This window comes from Lemur catta, chromosome 7, assembly GCF_020740605.2.
Source record: "Lemur catta isolate mLemCat1 chromosome 7, mLemCat1.pri, whole genome shotgun sequence".
In the NCBI taxonomy this organism is placed as follows: Eukaryota; Metazoa; Chordata; class Mammalia; order Primates; family Lemuridae; genus Lemur; species Lemur catta.
This window is the reverse complement of record NC_059134.1, coordinates 7357791-7378310: the sequence shown is the minus strand read 5'-3', so window position 1 is coordinate 7378310 and position 20520 is coordinate 7357791. Positions and strand designations below refer to the sequence as shown.

At 49.4% G+C, this 20520-nt stretch overlaps 1 protein-coding gene and 1 long non-coding RNA gene across 2 annotated transcripts in view; one reads left to right on the top strand and one right to left on the bottom strand.

Moving 5' to 3' along the window:
- The window catches only part of KIRREL3 (kirre like nephrin family adhesion molecule 3), a 512553-nt gene that overhangs the window by 131388 nt on the left and 360645 nt on the right, over window positions 1-20520 (top strand). The gene's annotated exons all lie outside the window — the stretch shown is intronic.
- LOC123642618 lies at window positions 12451-20306 on the bottom strand. The gene is made up of 3 exons (XR_006736495.1): window positions 20237-20306; window positions 18959-19031; window positions 12451-12524 (listed from the first exon to the last, which is right to left on the bottom strand). It is a non-coding gene; the product is annotated as an uncharacterized LOC123642618 (long non-coding RNA).

Sequence of the window (20520 nt, the reverse complement as noted above, 5' to 3'; positions counted from 1 at the left end):
GTGTGCACAGTGCCACATCCCCGCAGCCTTCCTCCCGTCCCACGCCCCTTCTCAGCATTCGTGAGGGTCTGTCGTGTGTCTGAAGGGCAATGCGCCTGGCAGCACCGGTGTCAGCGGTTGAAGCCCGTGGCTCCGTCGGGCCTGGGCTCCCCCGCGGCAGGCTCTAGGGCAGCGTCAGCGGGCGGTGCGTCTTCTTTGAGGTTCGTGAGAGGAAAGCTCCTCTGGACAAGTCTAGTCTATCCCCGGGCGTTTCTTTGCCGTGACACGATAGCTGAAGTGGACCAACCTGCGGCCCAGCGTGAGCCCACAGCCATATTTCTTCGGCCGTCGTTCGTGAGGCTCCTGGCACGCTTGGCCGCGGTGACTCGTGCCGTGAGTGAGGCCCTGGCTGGGACAGCATGTCAGGGCCGCGTGTCGTTGCTCGGTTTACCTGCGGCGTGAGCTCTGCGCCCTGCGGCCGTCTGGGGGCAGGTTAGCTTCCCGCAGGTGTGCGTATGGGGGCGGCGGCATGCTCTGCTTCCTCCCTGGAGCCTTCCGCTCCCTGCAGCCACCTGCCGTCCTTCCGTTCGCGTCCCGGCAGCCGGAGGGCCCAGCCTCATCCCCGCAGCCTGGAGACCTCCTCCCATGCACTTCCGCTGTCTTCATGGCAATTGGACAGGGAAGGGAATGTGATCGGAAAACAAAACAACCCTGGGGTCTGGAAGGCCTAAGTTCAAGTCCTGGAAATGCCGCTGCTGCTTCTAAGACATTTGCCGTGTCGTGAAGAAAGTGCCTGTCTTGGGTCAGATTCCCAGAGGCAGGCCCTGAGCAAGGGTTGCTGGGAAAATGCTCCCAGGAGAAGCAGGAAGGAGACAGGGAAGCAGAGTAGGGACAGGGGACAAGGCAAGCAAAAGTGTGATCACAGGTGGAGTCCCAGTCTCGGCTTGAGACTGCAGGGAGGCTCAGGATGTCAATCACAGCTTGGAGTTTACTGGGCTCAGCAAATACTCTTCCTCCCACAGCAGTCATTGGCCAAGTAACCTCCCGAGCATTTCCCATTCTCTGCAAGTTGGGGCAGGAAGTGGGACAAAGCACCTCAGCTGGCCCAAGGGCAGCAGTGCAGGGATGGTCTCAGGTGCTGGTCACTGAAGCAAAGGGTGCAGGGGTGTGGGTGGGTGCCCAGCACAGCGGAAGCGACGCACAGGGTTTGGGAGGAGCACCAGCCCACTGAGCTGCGCCCCTCGGTGCAGTGGGAGGGTACCAATATGCATCCCGCGAAGTTGACGTGAGGAGGGAGGATGGCCTCAAATACCAGTGTCCCCACCCCTGTGGGTGATACGCCGTAAGCACCTTCTTTTCCATACACCTCAGTTAAGAAACTGAATGCTCATGCTGTTAATATAATGTTACGTGGAAAAAAATTAAAATATAAAATGGTATCCCTGGCATGCTCCCCATTTTATACAAATATAAAATATGTTTTATATGTATACACACACACACACACACACACACTTAGAAAAAGAGGCAAAGTTGTGAGGTAGGTAGATTTTTATCTTTGGTTCTTAATTCCTATCCTAGTTGTACGTTTGCATTTTAACAGAGGTCTTGGTGGATACTGTGGCTTAAATAAAGCTTCATTACTGTGAAATTTCCCAGGGCCTTTTCTGTGTTAAAGAGCATTATGACTCTCCTGGACATAGGTAGCCCGCGAAGTGTTCCCCAAACTTACTTAGCACTGGAACCCTTTTCTCAAGGTGCATCTGAGGGACTGGGATCCCAGGAACCAACTCTGGGAAACGTGAGGCTCAAGGCCAAGGGAAGGTGGGGCTCTCGGGTGCCCTTTCAGGGAATGTTTTGGGCCAAGGACATCTTTTGGTGCTTCCAAATCTTCCTATGTTGGCACCTGCAGTGGCCACAGGCTCTGTCCCCCACCCCGCAGCCTGGCCAGGTGCAGGGAAGCCAGGCCCTGAGAAGCTCCGAGGGATGAGCCCAGTGTGTAGAGATGGTGGTGGCAGGGAGAGTGCACAGGCCACCCCCGAGAGGGACGGGCTGGTTGTGTCGTGCCCGCCGTTAGACTCCGCTCAGAGGCAGCTGGAGAGAGTACGGATGAGCCCAAGGACTGGAAAGGCTGGTGACAGCACCGATGGCAGAGTGTGACCTACCTGGCAGCCCTGACACTCACTGGGGTCTGCCACACGATGGGGCATGGCACTACTTTTCATGAAACAGTTTTGAGTTGTAAAACAGCAAATTTGGAAAATCACGTTGCAGGAGGGGCTGTCCAAAGAGCAGTTTCTCTGAGAGCCGATATAACGCCGTGATGATGAAGCGTCCAAGCTCCCAAGCCAGACTGCCCGGGATGAATCCTGCCTCCACCCTGCTCCAGGCCCTGCAGCCAGGGCCGAGCATCTCTGTGCCTCAGACTCCCCCTCTGTTCCCACATCGCTGAGAGACCAGGATGGAGCTGCCTCGAGGGAGGACTGTCGTAACGGGGGCTGTGGCTGGTTGTTCCAAACAGAGAGAGACGAGGTCGAAATGAGTGCCGAGGAGGAACCGGAGCCTCTGTGCACTGGTGGTGGGAATGCAGAGTGCGCAGCCACTGCCGAAAACTGCACCCTGTTTCTCAAAACACTGAACGTAGAATTGCTACATGATCCAGCAAGGCCACTTCTGAGCAAGTACCCCAAAGACTGGGAAGCAGAGACTCAGACATACCTGTGCAGCATGTCCATAGCAACGTTATTCACAGTAGTCAACAGGTGAAAGCAGCCCAGTTGTCCATCAGGGACGAATGGGCAAACAACATGTGGTCTGCACGACGCAGTGGAGTATCATTCAGCCTTAGAAAGGAGGAAGATTCCAACGCATGCTACAGCATGGGTGAACTTGAAGATATTATGCTACGTGAAATAAGCGAGATACAAAAGACTAAATATGGTACGATTCCACTTGTGTAATGCACCTCGAGTGCTCAGATTCATGGAGACAGACAGCAGAATGGCGGTTGCTCGCAGCTGGGGTGGAAGGATCAGAGTGGTTATTTAATGAGATAGCGTTTTAGTTGGGGAAGATGAACGAATTCTGGAGGTGGATGGAGTGGTGGTCACACAACAACGTGAATGTACTTAATGACATTGAACTCTATGATTAAAAATGTCTAAAATGTTAATATATTTTAACACAATAGAAAAGTATCAACCATAGAAGAAGAAAGTAGGCATCTACAAAAAGCAAAGGAGGCAAAGCCATCTGTCAGGAAGAGCCTTTCTTATTAGGAAAAGATCCACAAGAGACTAGAGAACCCTTTTCTGTGAATGCTTTAAGAGCGGGTTTGAATGACAACTCCTGCACTATTTGTTGATGCAGAAGGTTGGATAATTGACCTTAGAGATCAGTCACCATGTCTTTATTTTCCACCCCACTATTAATATCATTAAGACTGAAAAATGCATTCTTTATCTCTGAAATGCAAAGTTCCTGTCATTTACCTAGAGTGAAACAGAGAAAAGTTTCCTGCAAAACGTGTCCAGAGATCCTAAACAGATTGGTTTTACGTATGTTTGTGTAAAAGTTATTTGGCAAATTATTTTTACAGAATTGTTACAACTTCACAAAAGCATATGCATGGTGACAGAAACTTGGCAGGGCATGGGCAAATGTGAAAAGCTGTCTTATGCTGGCACAGGTGTGAGTGGATGGTTTTCACGTTTTAATTTCTTTTGTGGAATCAAATATTGTTTTGATAATAAATACAGTTGACAAAATGACAAAAATAACATTTGAGAAACTAAATTCATGAAAAGCCCATTAAAACTGACATTACTTCTTCTACTCATTTAAAAACCCAGAAATGGAGAGTGAAGTTAGATAAAAGCAGAATGTACTGCTTATTATAAATGGAAACAGCCTCATGTTAGAAACTCAAATTATGGCCACAAGATAACTCCATGAGATAGCAGTTCACAGAATCAACAAAACTCCAGTTTGTTTGGAAAGCCAAGTTGCCTACATGCCAAAATACATATTTTGTAAATTGCTTAGCTTACATTTGGAAAGATCAAATCTTAATTCTTCAAGAAGCTAAGTGAAAGGATTGAGAGAAACTGAAGGGAAAATAAAACACACACACACACTCAGCAATTTAAGCATCCTTTTCTGGCCCTGCAATATGCATAGTGATTGAAATTGATAGCATTTGGAAAAAAATATTTTTCCTGTAAAAAAAAGGCATCAACAACAGAAAAAACTCACACAACACACACAAAAAACTTGAGTTACACGAAGCCATTGTTGTCAATGAGCTTTTATTGACTCCAGGATGGAGTAACAGGTTCCCTGAAGAAATAAGACCCCAAGGAAGACTCTGTCTCTTGGCAAAAGGACATGGGAAGAGCTTCTGCTCCCTGGACATTCCCTGGGGGCGTCTTGGCTCCAGGCCAGCCTTGGACAGCACAGCTTCTGCTCAGGGAGTCCACCTGCCATCCTGGGCTGGGTGAGAAGCAAAGGGCGAGGCCACTGGCATTCAGAGCCTGCCATTGCCTTGTTGGGGACCTTTGGTACACTGCTTTGACCCCCATGCCTCCGTTTCTCCTTCGAAAATTAGTGTGATAAAAGCACAACAGTTTCTTGAGCTTATACGTAATGTCTTAAATTAGTACAGGGATGTAGAGTTCATGAGGGGCCTTCTTTGCTGTTGCCTGGTCGTGATGCTCCCAACTCTCATCGTATTAAAGCTCTGGAGTCACAAAGGACTTACTGTCTCAAGACATGAGTTTCCTGGTTGTGGTGAGAAGTGGGGAAAAAAATGGCACCTGGCACATAGTAGGTGCTCAGGAGTAGTCAGTTTCCTGCTTTCTCACCATGCAGATTGGTGTGAATAGCATTTTATCGTGCAGGTGGGCTTGAGAGAAATTAGACGACAGGTCTCAGGCTAGGTAGGTAATAAATGGCAGAGCTGAGGTTAGTACCACGATCTTCTGACTCCAGCCAAGCCCAGGGGTTATTCTGCTCCTTTTCTTTCCTTCCAGTTTTCTAAAATTCCTGAAAAGTTGTGTTCATGGAAGAGTGGCAAATGGAAAGCCAGTGGGGTCAGGTGAGGAGGTGGCAGGTGCAGGCCTCTGTGCAGGACCTCGGCCAGCCCCACTCTCCCCGCGGCAGAGAGGCCCTGGTCTGCTTACAGCAGCTAGTTAGTCGCCTGCCTGTTTGCTGGGGTCACCTGCCCATGTGGACTCTGATGGCCCTGAGGGAGCTCAGAAAAATGATCCAGCTTTATGTTGTCCCATCAAAAATGGGTAAATAAAGAGCTCTCCTCCCTGCCAAGTGTCTCAGTGGCTTCACTGGGAGCTGCAGCCCACAGTCCCATCCTGCAGTCCAGAGAGAGACCGAGCAGGTGACCTGAACGCGGCACCCTGGACTTGCTGGGGACTGAGGGTGCAGTTCCCAGGGCCAGGCAGAGAGGGAGTTCAGGGTGTTCTCTGTGTGTGGCTTGAGAACTGGGGAAGGAGGTGACTCCCTGAGCATTCCTCTCAGCAGTTCCAGCAATGCGTCGCTTCCTCGCGTTTAAACGCGCGAATTTGCATGTGTAGCACCGAAGCGGATTGCCAGGACAGCTTCCACGCAGCCGTCTGTGGAGGTGCCTCACCTGCATGGACTCGATCACGTCTGCACCCCACGTGCCGAGCAGCGTTTTCAGGCCAGCAGTTTGTAAGTGATGCTCCGACGTCTGGTCCAGGCCTTTGCCAGCAAACCACCAGCTTTCCACCCAGGACACCAAAGCCTGGTGACCCCCATACTCAGCCATCCCCAAAACGGCCCTTTCATTCATCACCTTAAAACACAGTGCACACACTGGCAGTCTGGTCCTGTGTGTCACTGGACCTTGGCAAAACGATTTGAGATCAAAGCTTTCTCTGTACAGAATCCTGCTCCTCAGCCCTGCCAGAGAAAGTCTGAGAGCGAGCAGTCCGGCCCGTTGGGCTGACACATCGACTGCCTGCACCTCCAGCAGCCGGTGCTGCTCTGCGTTGCCTCGGCTGCGGTGAAGCGTTCCCTTTGCGGTTGTTCTGTGGCTGAGGGCCTGTTCTGCCTGCTCGCCTTTTGGTCCGACTGCCTCTCTGGCCTGGCTTGGGTGCGGACCCCCTAGTGAAGCAGTGTTCTCCGGGCTCTTAGTCCGCCGTCCTCAGGTCCCCTGCACAGCTGGGCCCCTTGGGGGCTGGACTCGTAGGTCTGACATTTCCACCTCTTGAGTCTTTCCTTTGATTTTGGTGAGAAGCACTGGCTGAATCGCTGTCTTCTGAAGTTCCTGGCTCACGTGTTCCTCTGTCGGCAGCAGAGATGGTGACCTAGAGAGTCCACCCACTCTCGCCCTTGACCCTTAGTCGTTTTTGTGATTAGCTCACAGTCACTCTGGAAGGTGTAGGAAACCTGACCCTCAAGCAGTGAGGGACAGCGAGGGGCAGCAGTTTGGAGGAGGTGCTGGGAGCACCCAGGAGGCCGCGATCTGCCAACAGGGGAGTGTCCCCGTGGCCCCCCGTCCGCCGGGAGGCTGCGGCTGAAGGCACGGCCCCCGGCTGCCCAGCGCCAGCCGCGGGCTCTCCACCGCCACCGCCCCTTCCGGAAAGGGAAGATTGTCAAATCCACCCGACAGGGTGGCTGTGGCGCTCAAACGAGGTGATGAGGGTGACATCTCTTCGGACATTGCGGAGTGCGCTGCAGGCGGGCACCACTGTAACCGTGCCAAGCGCTGTGTACCGCCCGCTCCTGTGCCAGGCCTGGGCCGCGCCAGGCTTCAGGGGCCTCCCCTTTGGTGGCTGAAGAGAGATGTGCCTTTGCCGTCTGACACAAATGGAGTGTTTGTGATTACGATTCGCCTCTGATTTTCGAAAGTGAAATGGATAAAAGGTATGCAGGTCATGGACACTGAGAAGCCTTTTCATATCAGTTTGGGGGGAGCTGTCGGCTTTGACTGACTACGAGCAGCTCCGAGACGGGCTGCCGGAGCGCCGCGGTCCCCTGATGAACTCCGCGGTCCCCTGATGAACTCGGAAGTGTGTCCCAGCCCCTCGCTTGTCAGCAGAGGCAGCCGCTGGCAAAGCAGCGCTGCTCCCTCCCAGGTGCTGCACGCTTCCTGCCCTCTCCCCTGTGGGCTCCCTCCTCCTCTGCAGCCCCCGGGCCAGTGTCCCTGGCACACCTGCCTGGAGTCAAGTGTCTGTGACCGGACAACACCTGGGTTTTCTGAGCCTGTCTCCCCCGCGCCTGCCCGATGGCCCGTCGGCAGGGCCAGGGCGAATCGGGAGAGCACATGAGCGCTGCCCTTTCCACCCCGCGTCTTTGCCAGCAGGCTGCGTGGCCTCCCTCACTCGCACTAGGACTCCGATGCAGGTTAGGCACGCTGGCTGGATCGCACGGCAGACCAGGCTGGAGAGTCTCTGCGGGACGCGAGTGGGCAGAGGGGAAATTGGACGCAGGAGACTCTCCCTGTGGGGGTGAACGGCAGAGCGAGCTCAGTACCCAGTACCCGTCGGGAGTCTCTCCCGCCGTACGCGTTTCCCACGCGCCTGCACACTCGGAGGGCTTCCACGTTCCCTTTGCCCTCAGAGCGAGACCCGAGCCCATCCCTCGCCCTGCACGCCGGCCTTTCATACTGGCGGGGACACAGTGTGAACTGCAGCAGTGGGCTTCCCATTAGTGTTTTTCCTGTTTTTTTTCCTTGATCGGCGACCATATCTTCCTCCCAGAGCTGCTCCGTGTCATCTCTTGCTGCTCTGATCATGCAGGATATTGTCCTAAAGGGCAGGGGAGAACGAGGACACTGCGGTGCAGAAATGCGGGCCAGCCCCGCGGTTTGGCTTTGGATTGTGTGCAGCTAGGCAGGGAGTCCAGGGATCAGGTGGACTCAGAACTCACAACTTCCTCACAGCACCAGGCAAAGGCCTTCCATTTGCAGAAAGAAAAAAACATCTGTGATGCGTGGTCCTTCTGAACTTGACCCACATTCTCTCTGGCTGGAGAGGCCGGCTCTCAGTGTGACTGAGAGGATACGACATGCAGTCAGACTCACGGTGAGCCCAGTGTTCTACGACGGAGGTCACAGAGACATTGGCCTCTTGGCAGGTGGCAGTCCACTTTATGAGAATAAATTTGTGTCCTTATCACCAATAACAGTAACTTTCCCATTACAGCCCCTAAGTGTGGCTCCCTCATCTCTGTGGCACCTCTTGTGGGAGTAAGTTCTTTAGCCTCTTTGTGGAAATCACCCCACTGGGCCCAAGCCCGGTCTGACCATGAAGCTCTGCAGAGTCCTCTGCCCGCAGAGGAGGGACCGGCCGTCCCACACCAGCACTGTGCCTAGCCTTAGGTCCCAAGTGAAGGTGACCCATGGAGGATATTATGGGGCTTAGTCTGAAAAGAGGGTGAGCCCTGACATGATCATAGAATGGTCTTGCAGTGGGGGCCAGATGTTGGCCCTCTCCACTGTCATGGAATCCTGAGAGATTTAGACTTGACACAAGGGGCAGAGAGAGTTAGATCCTAAAGCAAGCTCACAGAAATTCTTTAGAAGTTCATGCATGGCCAATTAAGCAGGGGGGTCTGCGTGGCAAGAGGCAGACTGGACTTGACATCATGGGCTGGGTGTGCTCAGTCCGCTGTCCTGGGCGCAGAGCCTCGGGGCAGTCCCTGACGTTCTGACCCTCCACACAGCAGCCCCACCAAGGCAGGCTCAGCAGTGCCCTCCCTCCCCACCACCTCCTCCCAGAGTGCTCTCTCCTCTCGTCTGCCCCGCAGAGCCGCTCCTCAGCCCGCCCATCCTCACCTGGCCAGGGCCTGGATGGATCCCCAGCTGGGGAGTGGAGAGGGAAGACAGGCTCCTCACTAGGGCTCTTTCTGCTCTCGCTGTTTCAACCCAAAGGCCCACCCTGACTGTACCTGCAGCCTTTGTCTTTTCCTGCAGGGTCTAAGCAGGGAAAAGACAATGGGTGGGTAAGTGAACATGAGAGCAAAACCTTCTGGGCCAGTTAAGAGAGACCCAGAAGACCACGGTCAGCAGTGATGAAGAGATGCCTACATACGGAGTGTGATGAGCATGGCACAGGTGACATTGCAGGCACACAGCAGCCGAGAAATCTCAGGTTTGTTGCTGCAGGTAATTCCAGTGCAATGAGTGTAACTTTCTTTCTTTCAATAAGCAAACATTTGTCAAATAGTTATGGTGGTTGGTCCTGGGAATACAAGATCAATAAGGGGGACCTCTGGCTTTGAGGGCGCAGCTGTGTAGTGGCCAGACTAACACGTAAACAGATAAGCAGCTACGGAATCGTGTAAGCGCCCAGAGAGATCTACTTAATAAGCTGTACACACCGGAGGAGGGAGTCATTTTCTTTTTTTTAGGAGAGATTCATTTTTTAATGCCTCTACATGTCTGGCAGTGTGCTAGGTGCCGGAGATATGTGGTCGGGAAGCGGACACAGGCCCTGCCCTCTGGGGCTTCCGACTGAGTGAATGCACCCCACTCTGCCTGGGGAGCTCGGACAGGGCTCCACGTGCGAGAAGACCCCGGTCTCGGAGGAAGAGCTGCAGTTGTTCCGCAGTCAGGGCGGTGAGGGCTCTCTAGACAGAAGGAACAGAACACACAAGAGTCGAGCAGCCCCCTCGCCGGCAGGGGCACATTCCAAAACCAGCAGCGGGCGCCTGGCACCATGAATAGTACTGAAACCTAAATACGTTTTTCCTGTACATTCGTACCTATGATAAAGCTTAATTTACAAGTGAGACATAGTAAGAGATTAGCAACAATAACTAGTAATAGAGCAGAATGATTATAAAAATACGTTGTTCAAAGCTTCATGGATAGAAGATTCGTTCTTGGCAACCTCAGCATATGACTTTTTATCTTTCCTTATTAAGTTGAGAACTTCCCCCTTTTCACCTAAAGGAAACAATTCACGGCTTCTCGCTGGGACATCCGTATTGCCAGCGTCGCTACTCTTGCACTTTGGGGCCAATAGGAAGTCAAATAAGGGTGACCTGCACACAAGCTCCGAGATACTGTGAGTTGATCTGGAAACCCCGAGCGCTGTTAGGCAACGAGCATCGACAGACATCCTAGAGACCTTGGACGAAGGGACGATTCGAGTCCTGGGTGGGATGGCACAAGATTTAATCACACTATTCAGAATGGCACACAATTTGCAAGCGACAGGCACAATTTAAAACTTATGAAGTGTTTATTTCTTGAATTTTCTACTTACTACTTTCTGCCCTGCTTTTCTGTGGGCAGCTGCAGCCCTGGAAGGTGGAACCGCAGGTGGGGGCTGCTGTGCGTAGATAGGAAAGCAGGCCCTTGGGGCAGTTTGGAAAACTCCGTTTATTATTTTGTAACTCCAGCCCCATCTGACTTTTCAACTCCAATTCTTGGATCCTATGAGTAATGGAAAGTAAGGCTATTTTGTGGAGATGGCACCTAAGAAACATTATCTAAAATCCTTAGGCTTTGACTGTGGGAGTTGGAATGTTCTCGAAAATTTAGATTAGGATAAGCCAATCCTTGTGTCCATTAGATTCCTACACAAATCATATATAAACCGGCAAGAAACCGGTCTGGATTTCAGTAAGTTCTAGAGTTGCAATTTGCATGAGTTGCCTCTTCCCACTAAAAGAAAGATCAAAACAATAACTGTTTTCTCAAATTCTGCACCTCCAAAATAGTGTGAAAAGGCAATGATTACCAGGGTCAGCAGACACTCATATAATTTAATCTCCATAATGAATTTTATTTTTTAATGTATTGTTCTTCCAGGCCAGATTTCTCAACGTTCATGCCCCTAGTGAGGAGTCAGTTTTGTTTTAGCTGTGTCCACTCTCCTTCCTGAAGTCAGGAATACAGAATGCACGCCGTAAGAAATGCAGCAGGAAGAGATTCACCCTTGTCCACTTAAATATTCATGACAGCTTGCATTTTGGTTCAAAAAGACACTTGTTTATTTAGATAAGATTTAATTTATTCATAATTTATCTAAATTTGCGGGAGCATGCATGTACATTGTAGCGTATAAGTAGCATAATACATAAAACATTACTGAAGCATGCAAAGCGTACAGTGGCAGCAGTGGAGCCCGCCAGGATGTTTTAGGGAGATAACACGTTTCCGCCAGAGCAAAGACCTTAACACAATGGCCTGGATTGTTTGCCTGCAATACGCTGACTCATCATTATCTTTTTACCAAGGCAAACTTCTCATTAAAAGCCAAATGTGTGTAGCATAAAGTGGTGCTGAAGAACAGCTTTCTGGAACTGACGTTATGTGTCCTCCTCTTCTCCCTGGTCAAGAGTCACTTCCTTCATTGTTATGCCTCCAGCCCCTTCTCCTCCTCCAGACCCCCAAACAAAAGGAACCCAAACTTTTCAGTGCCTTCCACATTCCCAGAGTTAATGAATGAAAACCTTACATTCATATTCCTCTACCTAGCTAATGTTCACTGTCCACCTGTTGCAGGTAAACGCCGTTCTAGATTAGTTCAGCAGCCTCTCGGGGTGCCTTGTCTTTCTCCCCCCAAAAAAGAGAACGTGCTGTCCGGAGGCAGGTGCCATGTCTTATTTGCCCCCATATTATAGCACCCAACCCTGACCCTGGCCTGTTGTACATGATCCATAAATATTGATGATCTTGATCACCATTTTTCAGCAGCATATAGAAATTCTTAGAGACAAAAAGTCACTTTCCGTGGAAGTTGTTTGCGTGATAAGCTTTCTCGTGACTTGCGCCGGCTATGAGCCTGACGTGCTCTTCCCCTGACCCTGGCGAGAAGAGAGCAGGCGTGCTGTGGCCGCGGCTGTGCCGCCCCTGCCCGGCGTGCGGGCTCTGCAGCCCGAGCACCCTCACAGCCTCCGCAGCAGGAACGTGAGGGACACGATCTGAAGCGAGCATGGGAAGATTTAAAGGAAGGGAATTTGTTTGGAGCCTTTGCTACCTAAAGGCATTAAAACTTTATAATGCCAAACAAGTCCCGTTTTTCTTTATTTATGGATCATATATTTCCCCCCTTTATTACTGCCATACATTTTTCCAACCTGACAGCTGATAACACTGAAAATTCACTGCTAGGAAAAAATTCCACTTACCATTCTCCAGGATAATAATTTTAGAATTAAAGGGAAAAAATACATATACATCTATATGCAAAAATATTCATATTTATTTTTAGCCCCTGAACTCATATTCCACACTGAATGTGGACCTGGTGTTTACAGTCACATTGGATCAGAGGGGATTCTTTAAGAAATACAACCACAAACACCCTCTCTCACCTGTTAGCTATTAACAGAAAAGAAATATCAAAGCAGGTCATCTTGGTTTCTCCAGAGGTGGCGCAATTTATTTTCAGTCTATCAGATGTGGGAGCATGGCAGAAATTTGTTCTTCCCCTGGATTTATTAGAAATATTCCAGAGGGCATTGTGTCCCTCAGGTCATGTCAGCCAGTCACTGTCTTGAGGTTTCTCTGCCTGCGGCTTGCTATCCAAATCTGCAGGAAGGGGAAAAACAGCCTAAGAGATAAAAACCACAGGGGGAAAAGAAGAGAGAAATCAATGTGTTTTAAACATGATGACAGGAGGAGTCGTTTAAATTGCTTCTGCACATTGATTTAAAGCATGCCCAGTAGAAACCTCTATTATGTTAACAATTTTTCCCTTCATTTCAATCATTGCAGTTGCTGTATCTTATTACCTTTCAGACAGATGATGTCCAAATATAATGTTGAGTTAAAAAAAGATTTTTTTGTTATTATTATGTGTTGGAGGGATGATGGGCAATGACTTAAAGGTCTGGGGAAAGGATTAGTCAACATAAATAATGTGAATTCCAAATAACCCAAGATAATGATAAATCAACTGTGCATTTAACTACAGATTATATCCTAGATGCAGTTCTGTAAATGGTGGCTCTTTCGGGCTTCAGGAGTACCAAGCGATAGGGCAGATTCCTGGCTGCAGACTGTGAGTTGTTGGAAAGGGACAAGTGCTTGTCCCGTGTGAAGTCAACAGAGCTGCCAGTGTGAGAGGTGGCGCTCTGTTTTGGCAAAATCACATCTGATCACAAAAGTTTGTCGCTGAAATACCATTGCCAGACCCCTGACGTTGTTTGTGAAATTACTTTTGTTAGCCTGCCTGCACTGCACTTCAGAGAGCGTGGAGCATCATTCCCTGTTGCTCTGGAACTTTCCCAGCAGAGCTCCTGTATGACCACTGCCATCAGGAGGGGCGGGAAGGGGATTTCCTTCAAATCTGGACCTGTGTTCCAGACGAGACCCGATTCCCTTGTAATCGCTAATATTGTGAAAGTCACCCCAAGATAGACTCCCGCCCGTCAGTTCACTGGGTTTCTGTTCGCACTCCGAGTCTAGAAACATCCTCACGTAACAGGTTCATAATTTTTAATTCAGGGTTTTGAAATATTATCTGAGCTATATTTGAAAGTTTTTTTTTTTTTCTTGCACTCAAGGGAAAAGCACAGGCATTGATATTGTTGAAGGTCTGCCAGCTGTCAGGCGCAGGAAGTGTGCTCACAGGGTTGTCCCCTCGGGCTTCAGAGGCTGGTTATGTTAAACCCATTTCACAGTTGAATCAACTGGGTTTTAGATAAAGTTGTCATTTGCCCAAGGCCACACACTTGTTAAAAACCGAGATTGGATTTGAACCCAATTGGCCTTTTACTCCAAAACTTCTGTTCCTTCCTCTAAAGCACACTGCTCTGAAGGTGTTGTTTTGTTCATCCATTCAACCAAAAAAATACTGGACACCTCCCATAGGTCAGGTTCATCATCGTGTGAGGGACTGAAAGTACGGAAACACGGCCCAGGCCAGTCTGGGAGCTGCGGGGGAGCCCACGGGTGTCGGGTGTCGGGTGTCGTGAGCCCTGTGTGCAGCCTGCCCGGCCAGCGGGTGCAGGGCGAGCTTCCTGAAGGGGGAGCCCCGGGCGGAATCTCACCGTGAAACACCTGCATGCTCTTCCCTCTGGGAATGTCCATCTTGTGCACTGGGAGGTCATAACTTTTTTTTGACTCATTTTGCAAAATCTATGAACATTTTCTCTTCTCTCCACAAGTCAGGTATGTAAAGAGAAAGCTGGCTGGCCTTCCTGCTACCACATTTTTTCATTTGGTGAATAAGAAAAAAGTAATAGCTCCATCCTCTGGGAGTCTGACAGGCATCTTTACCAGATTGTCAATACCATAAAGACTTTTTGAACAGTTTGGTTTAACGTGCGTTCAGGCACTTCGTTTGCTTTCCTCATATCTGCGCGGCTCGGGCCCCTACCACACACCTTAGCGTCCTGGTAGGGGACGAAGGCTGTTTATTAAGGCTTTCTCGCAGCGAGCATTTATACCAGGCAAGAACCTTAAAGATGGGACAGTTATCCTGGGGCACCTTTATTCTCTCCCTGACAAACTCGGGTTCATCCTCGTGTGAGTTACACCAGCTGTGCTGTTACGAGGAACAAGAGACCACATCACTTCTGACGTTAACTGCAAGTTCAGGAGGTTCCCCAAACCACCCTCAAGTTCACTAATTTTCTAGAAGGATTCACAGAACTCACTGAAAGCTACTATACTCATAGTTCGGGTTTAGTACAGGGAAAGGATTAAAATTAGCCAAAGGAAAGAAGAGCACAGGGCAGAGCCTGGGGAAGGACAGAACGTGGAGCGTCAGGGCCTGTTGCTGTCACTGCGTCAGCGCGTAACGATGCGCGTGAGGAGTGACCAGCCGCAGCGCTGTCTCCCTGGGCCCACCGCTCAGCAGGACTGATGCACCACGCGCTGCCGCCCTGGTGGATCTCAGTCTCCAGTCCACCGACGTCCAATGACCCAAGCCCTCACCTTAGGTCACACTGTGAGACTATCCAAGTGTGCCCCAAGTCCCCAAAGCAAACGAAGGCACTAGAAACACTGGCAAAGGCCAGACCTCTCTTCGCACAAGGTTAAATTCTTGGCAGCACCACCATCCCGTGCAGCTCTCCTTCACGTGGAAGCCGCGTCCCCTCGGGGCCCCCACAGCACTGTGTCCGTGCCTCTGTCCTCACTGGTCATAGTGTAACCGCCTCGGAGCTGGGGACCACGTCTGAATACTCATTTTGCCTCCAACACTCAGCACCTATAGGATCAAGCACTTAGTTGGTGTTGAATAAATTCTAGTTGGGTTTATTTTTTTTTTTATGTGATGGGGAAATCCATTTTTGTTTGGATTTGTAAGGAGTTTGGATCTTTCTGTCTGCTTGTCTTTTTCTTTCTGGCTGATGTTTAGTTTGTTTTAATAGAATTCTTACCTTCCATCCAAGTCCAGGACATCAGACACTTAGGAAGTTTCTACCAGCCCATGAATCCCCAGGCTGGATGGATCTCAGCATCCACGAGCAGTCAAAGAACGTTCTTAAGCCTGAGCAGGTACCGTATTGCTTTCCTGGGCATGTCAATGATGTTGGTAGGAGAAAATTATTTCCTAGGAGGTGTAAAGCCCAAAGCAGCTATTCCTTGATTTGCATTTTTCCTCCATGTGGTGACATTATTAAACAGTCTACAGGGGAATTCAACCCAGTGAAAATTATTCAAAGGATTTGGTTTGGAAAACTCTACTTTGAGAGAAACAGACAATTTCAAAGAAAATTATGGAAAGTAGGGAGGTGCCAGGAAAGCCACTGCAAAATACACAACTGGATCACCTGTTTTGTGCCTGCGTCTGTTTGTTGTCCTGTGTTTGTTGTCGTGTGGGTGGAGCTGCTATGCTCTAAGCATCATCAGTAGGAGGAACACTCGCAAAAAGGCGATGATTTGCTTGCGCGCAGCTTCTAATTGGTGCCAGCTGTGGAGTGTTCCCAGCGTGTCTGGGATGGTGGCACAGACTGGGGCCACTCTGCCAGCTGCACGTGGGAGAGTGCTCTGGCAGTGCCATTCTGTGTGGCCTGGCATGGCGCACGCCACTGAGTTAGGACTGCAGGGACGTGGCTGCTGAGCCTCCCGTCATGAGAGTTCTCTTGTCCTTCAGACTGGGACAGGGAAAGACTCTTAGACGGCGGAGTTTCAAACCAATAGCTTCCCAAAATAATTTTCAGTAATGGCATTGACAGTGCTCTTGAGTGATCTAATTTCTAATTTTTGCTCTACAGTGAGCAGCCGATATGATCTATAGTGTCATGGGTTTGCTCTCTTTCCTGCCGGGAGCCAGAGGCTGAAGGAGGGGATTCTTGGGGCTTCTGAAAAGACAAATCACTTCCACATTGCATCTAAGATTCGAGCTTTTCTCCTAGGCTTAAATTGGATAAGGCATTAACCATGATACCTTAGTAGCTTCAGCCTAGCTTTGACCCATGCTGGTGGCTGCAGTCATGTGAAAGGTAAACCCCGGGAAGAAATCATACACCCACCCAGATCCTGGGTCCCATGAGCTGTGGGGGCCTCAGTGCCCAGCCTGCAAAGTAAGGATCAAACGCTGGCATCCCAAGACCCTAAAGAGCGGCTCCAGGAGCTGCAGGTGAACCGGCCTCAAACCACAAGTGAAAATTTAGTGTGTCTTGCAGTACGTTCAATGGTGGCATTTTAGCTACTCCTGGTACATAATTATAAAGTAGGAAAAAATCTTAAAAGAACAGAAAACAATTTTTTTCCCAAATACTTATACATTTGGGTGGATGCATTTGGAGGCAGGGATACTGAGAACAAAAGCAGTCATGAGAAAAGGTGTGGTGGACCGTCCGGGCTGGAATAAAATGCAGGGTTTTGAAGGGATAAAGCCTCGGGAAGCAGCAGGGTGTTAACTGTCTCTCACAAGTCTGGAGTCAGATGTGGGCCGAGCCTCATTCTCAGGAGTGTAAGACCTAAGCAGACCTGTAAACCTATGAGCCAAGAGACATGTGACCCTCTGGAAGGGGCGGCCGTCTGCGTAGGGTCTGAAAGGAGGGTCTGTGGGACAGCAGAGAGCTGCGTGTCGGCACTGGCCGCCTGCCTGGAGCCGTGCTGTGCTGGGGCGAACGGTGTGAGGCTACATTCTTCGTACACGTTGGCTTGGCGCCAGCTGTCTTCACGAAGGAATTCCAGTTTGCAGTTTCGGCGTGAGGAAACACTCCGCGACTCCGCTCCCTGGCAGTCTGCGTGGAAGGCCGCTGATTGAGTGGAGCCCCAGAGGGGCAGGCAGCGACGGACACGTGTCAAGTGGTGTGCAGGCAGTCCGTCAAGTGTATCTCTCTGTCCCCGGGGGCACAGCTGCGCAGGCCTGCAGTGCGCACACTGGTCTTGGAGCCGCCAGCGACTCCAGGTTGCCATAAGGTATCTGTGTGCTTTGCTGTAATGTGTGGGTGCCCCTGTTCTCGTGCTTGTTTCCTTTGCAAATAAAGGACTGTGCGGAGCGAAGGGAAGACTGGGCCCCCATGAAGGCAAGTTTGCTTTCTCCTCGTGCCTTTTGCAGGAGGAAGGCTGGTGCTGGGTGGTTAATCACTCCTGTTTGAAATAGCTGGAGATGAGCATCTAGCAGTCCAGATGAGAGAACTCAAATGATCCTATTATGAGGATAACAGTGGTGAGAAGAGTCCGTGGACAGCCGTATGCGAACAGTCAGTTGATGTGAAGGTGACGTGGCAGCCTGAAACTCGGGATTCTCTGCTGCGGGACGCTTCAGTGCAGACCTTGCACACTGTTGTAACATAGCTTGATCTGTGCACCACAGGGAAGTCTACTTGAACAACTCCATGTTAAAAGGAATATGCCATCTGTGCACCACACAGAAACAAGCACTGTTAGGTCCTTAAAGAATCAGAGCACAGGGAAGGAGTCCAGACCAAAAAGGAATAGGTTTCCTGTTTCCCCAGCTGCTGTGTCCCGGGCCACACTGACCCTTTCAGAATCCGAATCTGCTCATTGAGACATGTCTAGCATGCAAACCTAACGCTGCTTCTGAGGGAAGAGCCTGCAGGAGCACTGCAAGTTCACTCGACGTGGGTCTGCCATGGTGAGGTGTGGTGTGCTGGCTCTGAGTCGATTTGAAGGTGCAAGAACCTGCTGCCTAGAAAGACCCCCCAGCCTCAAGCTTCCTGCAGGATAATCTCAGCCACTGGGGGAGGGAGGGGCTGCCTTTATGTGCATGCACTTTCGGGATCTCCCTACAGGGGCAAGTTTATCTTACGGCAGTTATAACTTTCACATGTTTGCTTGTTCGTTGTCCCCATCACATCCGTCCCCCAAGTATATAAGCATGGTCAGACTTCACTTTCAAAACACACGTACATCATCCCCTCTGCCTGACGCTAGTAGATGTTGTGTGTGCACGTTTCACACAGCACTGAGCCAAAGAGATGTCTGTTCACACGGTGTACACACCTGTGTTGATTCTGCCCTATCGTCCCATCCCAGCTCCCTCTTGCTATGGAATCTGGGACATGTGCCTCATTTTCCTCATCTTCAAAGTAAGTGCAGAAATACTGAATGGAGGGAAATAACTTTTAATTTTTTAGAGTTTCAAAGATTTAAATAGTGTAAAACCAATTAAATATAAAGACTCAAGGAGCAAATCATTTGTACAGTTTAGATAGGTGCACTGGTATGTGCATGTCAACCGTTATATACCATGGAGGCAATTTGTAAACAATGTTTTGCAAATAATAAGACATTTCAAAGCTTCAGCCAATTCTATGGACTTGTCATTAGTCCTCTGGCCACCTCCTGGGTCTAACCATCATCTGGAGTTGTAAACTTACAACTTCAGGTTAGTACTGTAATAGGAAGGTATTAGAATTCCCCCAGGAAATACTATAGGCCCAATACACTTAAAAAAAAAAAAAAACAGAAAGTACATATTTTCTGTTATATGTAAGCCCTTTCCAAGTTACAAATTTGGTGTTAAAGTCATTCAGGGACACATTCAGCAATTGCTGAGTCAATTAAGGAGGTTTGCATTTATTGCTTTTAAGGTGTCTCGGTACTCTGAATCATACATACCTGTTTGTTTGAAGAAAATGGTTCAAAGAATGCATTCAGGCTGGGCAGATTTCACCTGATGGCTGAGATGTGGCTATTCAGAATAAAAGAGGATGGGTGGAGAAAGAAGAGAGGAGAGGGGTGGGGAAAGAGAGAGAAAGATTTAACAAATACTGAGCATAGCCTCCCAGAAAGCTGTGCTCTGACTTAATTCACTGAGTCCCGCATTTCTCTGGCTGTCACCCCCTCTTAGAACATCAGCTTGGTGAAGGTGATCTTACACCAGTGAATAGGTGAGCCTGAGCCAAGAGCTACCAGTGAGCATCATGCCAGACGTTTGATCCTTACCCAACAACCCAAAAGTAAATACCACTGTCGGTTTTACAGATGCAGATAGTGGGACCCATACAGAATAAACAATTTGCTTAAGACCAGAGAGCTAGTTATGTGGCAGTGCCAAGCTTCCACCTAATCTCCTATGATCCACGGTCTGTGCTCCTAATCGCTATGCTAAGGTTCAGCAGCTGTAAAATCTGGGTGATAATAATACCCAGGGTGGTATTATTCACATATATGAAGGCAGATGTGGCCATACTCTGTACCCATGAAGCAACATGCTGGTGATTATGTGATCTTTCTTCTGACTGCTCTAATGAAGGACCAGGGAAAATGCACAGAGGCCCACGATGCCCAGGATGCAGTCATTAGTGACATAAACAATGATGCCCCTCCTTGGCACAGGGAGTGCACTGCTTGAGAAGAAATCATTTTGAGAGCTTTCACATTCTGCTGCTCTGCTAGGTTAGTTCTGCATCTGGGTGGGTAGACAATGAGTGCATCTGGCACTAACACCTTTCTAAGTGCCTGCCTGTCCAATCCCTGCTTAGCTGACTCTTAATAGCCACACTAAAGTGGAAACACTAAGAGATGACTGTCACCAAGCCACCTGTAGAATCCAGGGATGCAAAGGGATAAGTCTCTCATTTAATTGTAAATGTGAGCTCCTTGCAGTCCAATTCAGAGGCCTGTCACTTAGAAATGTTAATGCTATTTATTGTAGCATGCATGGGATAATGGCGTTTCTCAACAGCTGTTTTCATTAAAATTTCCAAGTTGCCTTTGTGTTCCGTTCTGTGGGTGCCACCTGGTAATGATGCTGTTCATGCATATGTAGCAGAAGGATGGAAAGTGGCAAGTGGGAACCCAAACAAAATATTATTAATGAATATTTGCAGCTGCTGGTGGGACTTGGTGAGAAGCTGCCAGCACTGGTGACAGAATTCATCTTGTAACACGTACCTATGATAAATGTCAACTAGGAGTGATTAGCAAGAGTTGTTCTTTCATGAGTGACTTCCAAACATGCCAGTGATGTGATTTCCACCAGTAACAGGATGATGTTTTTGCTTTTCTTTAATCAGGCAACCAAAGTTTAAAGATCATAGCACAGCGTCACTGCCACACTCTTGGATTTCTTTTTGTACCTTGAGAGGTTTAATCTGAAAGAAAAACCAAGAGGCAGAGTGTCCATGTGGTTAAAGGAATCAACTGTGGAAAGACTGTACACATCTTTCAAGGTTCAA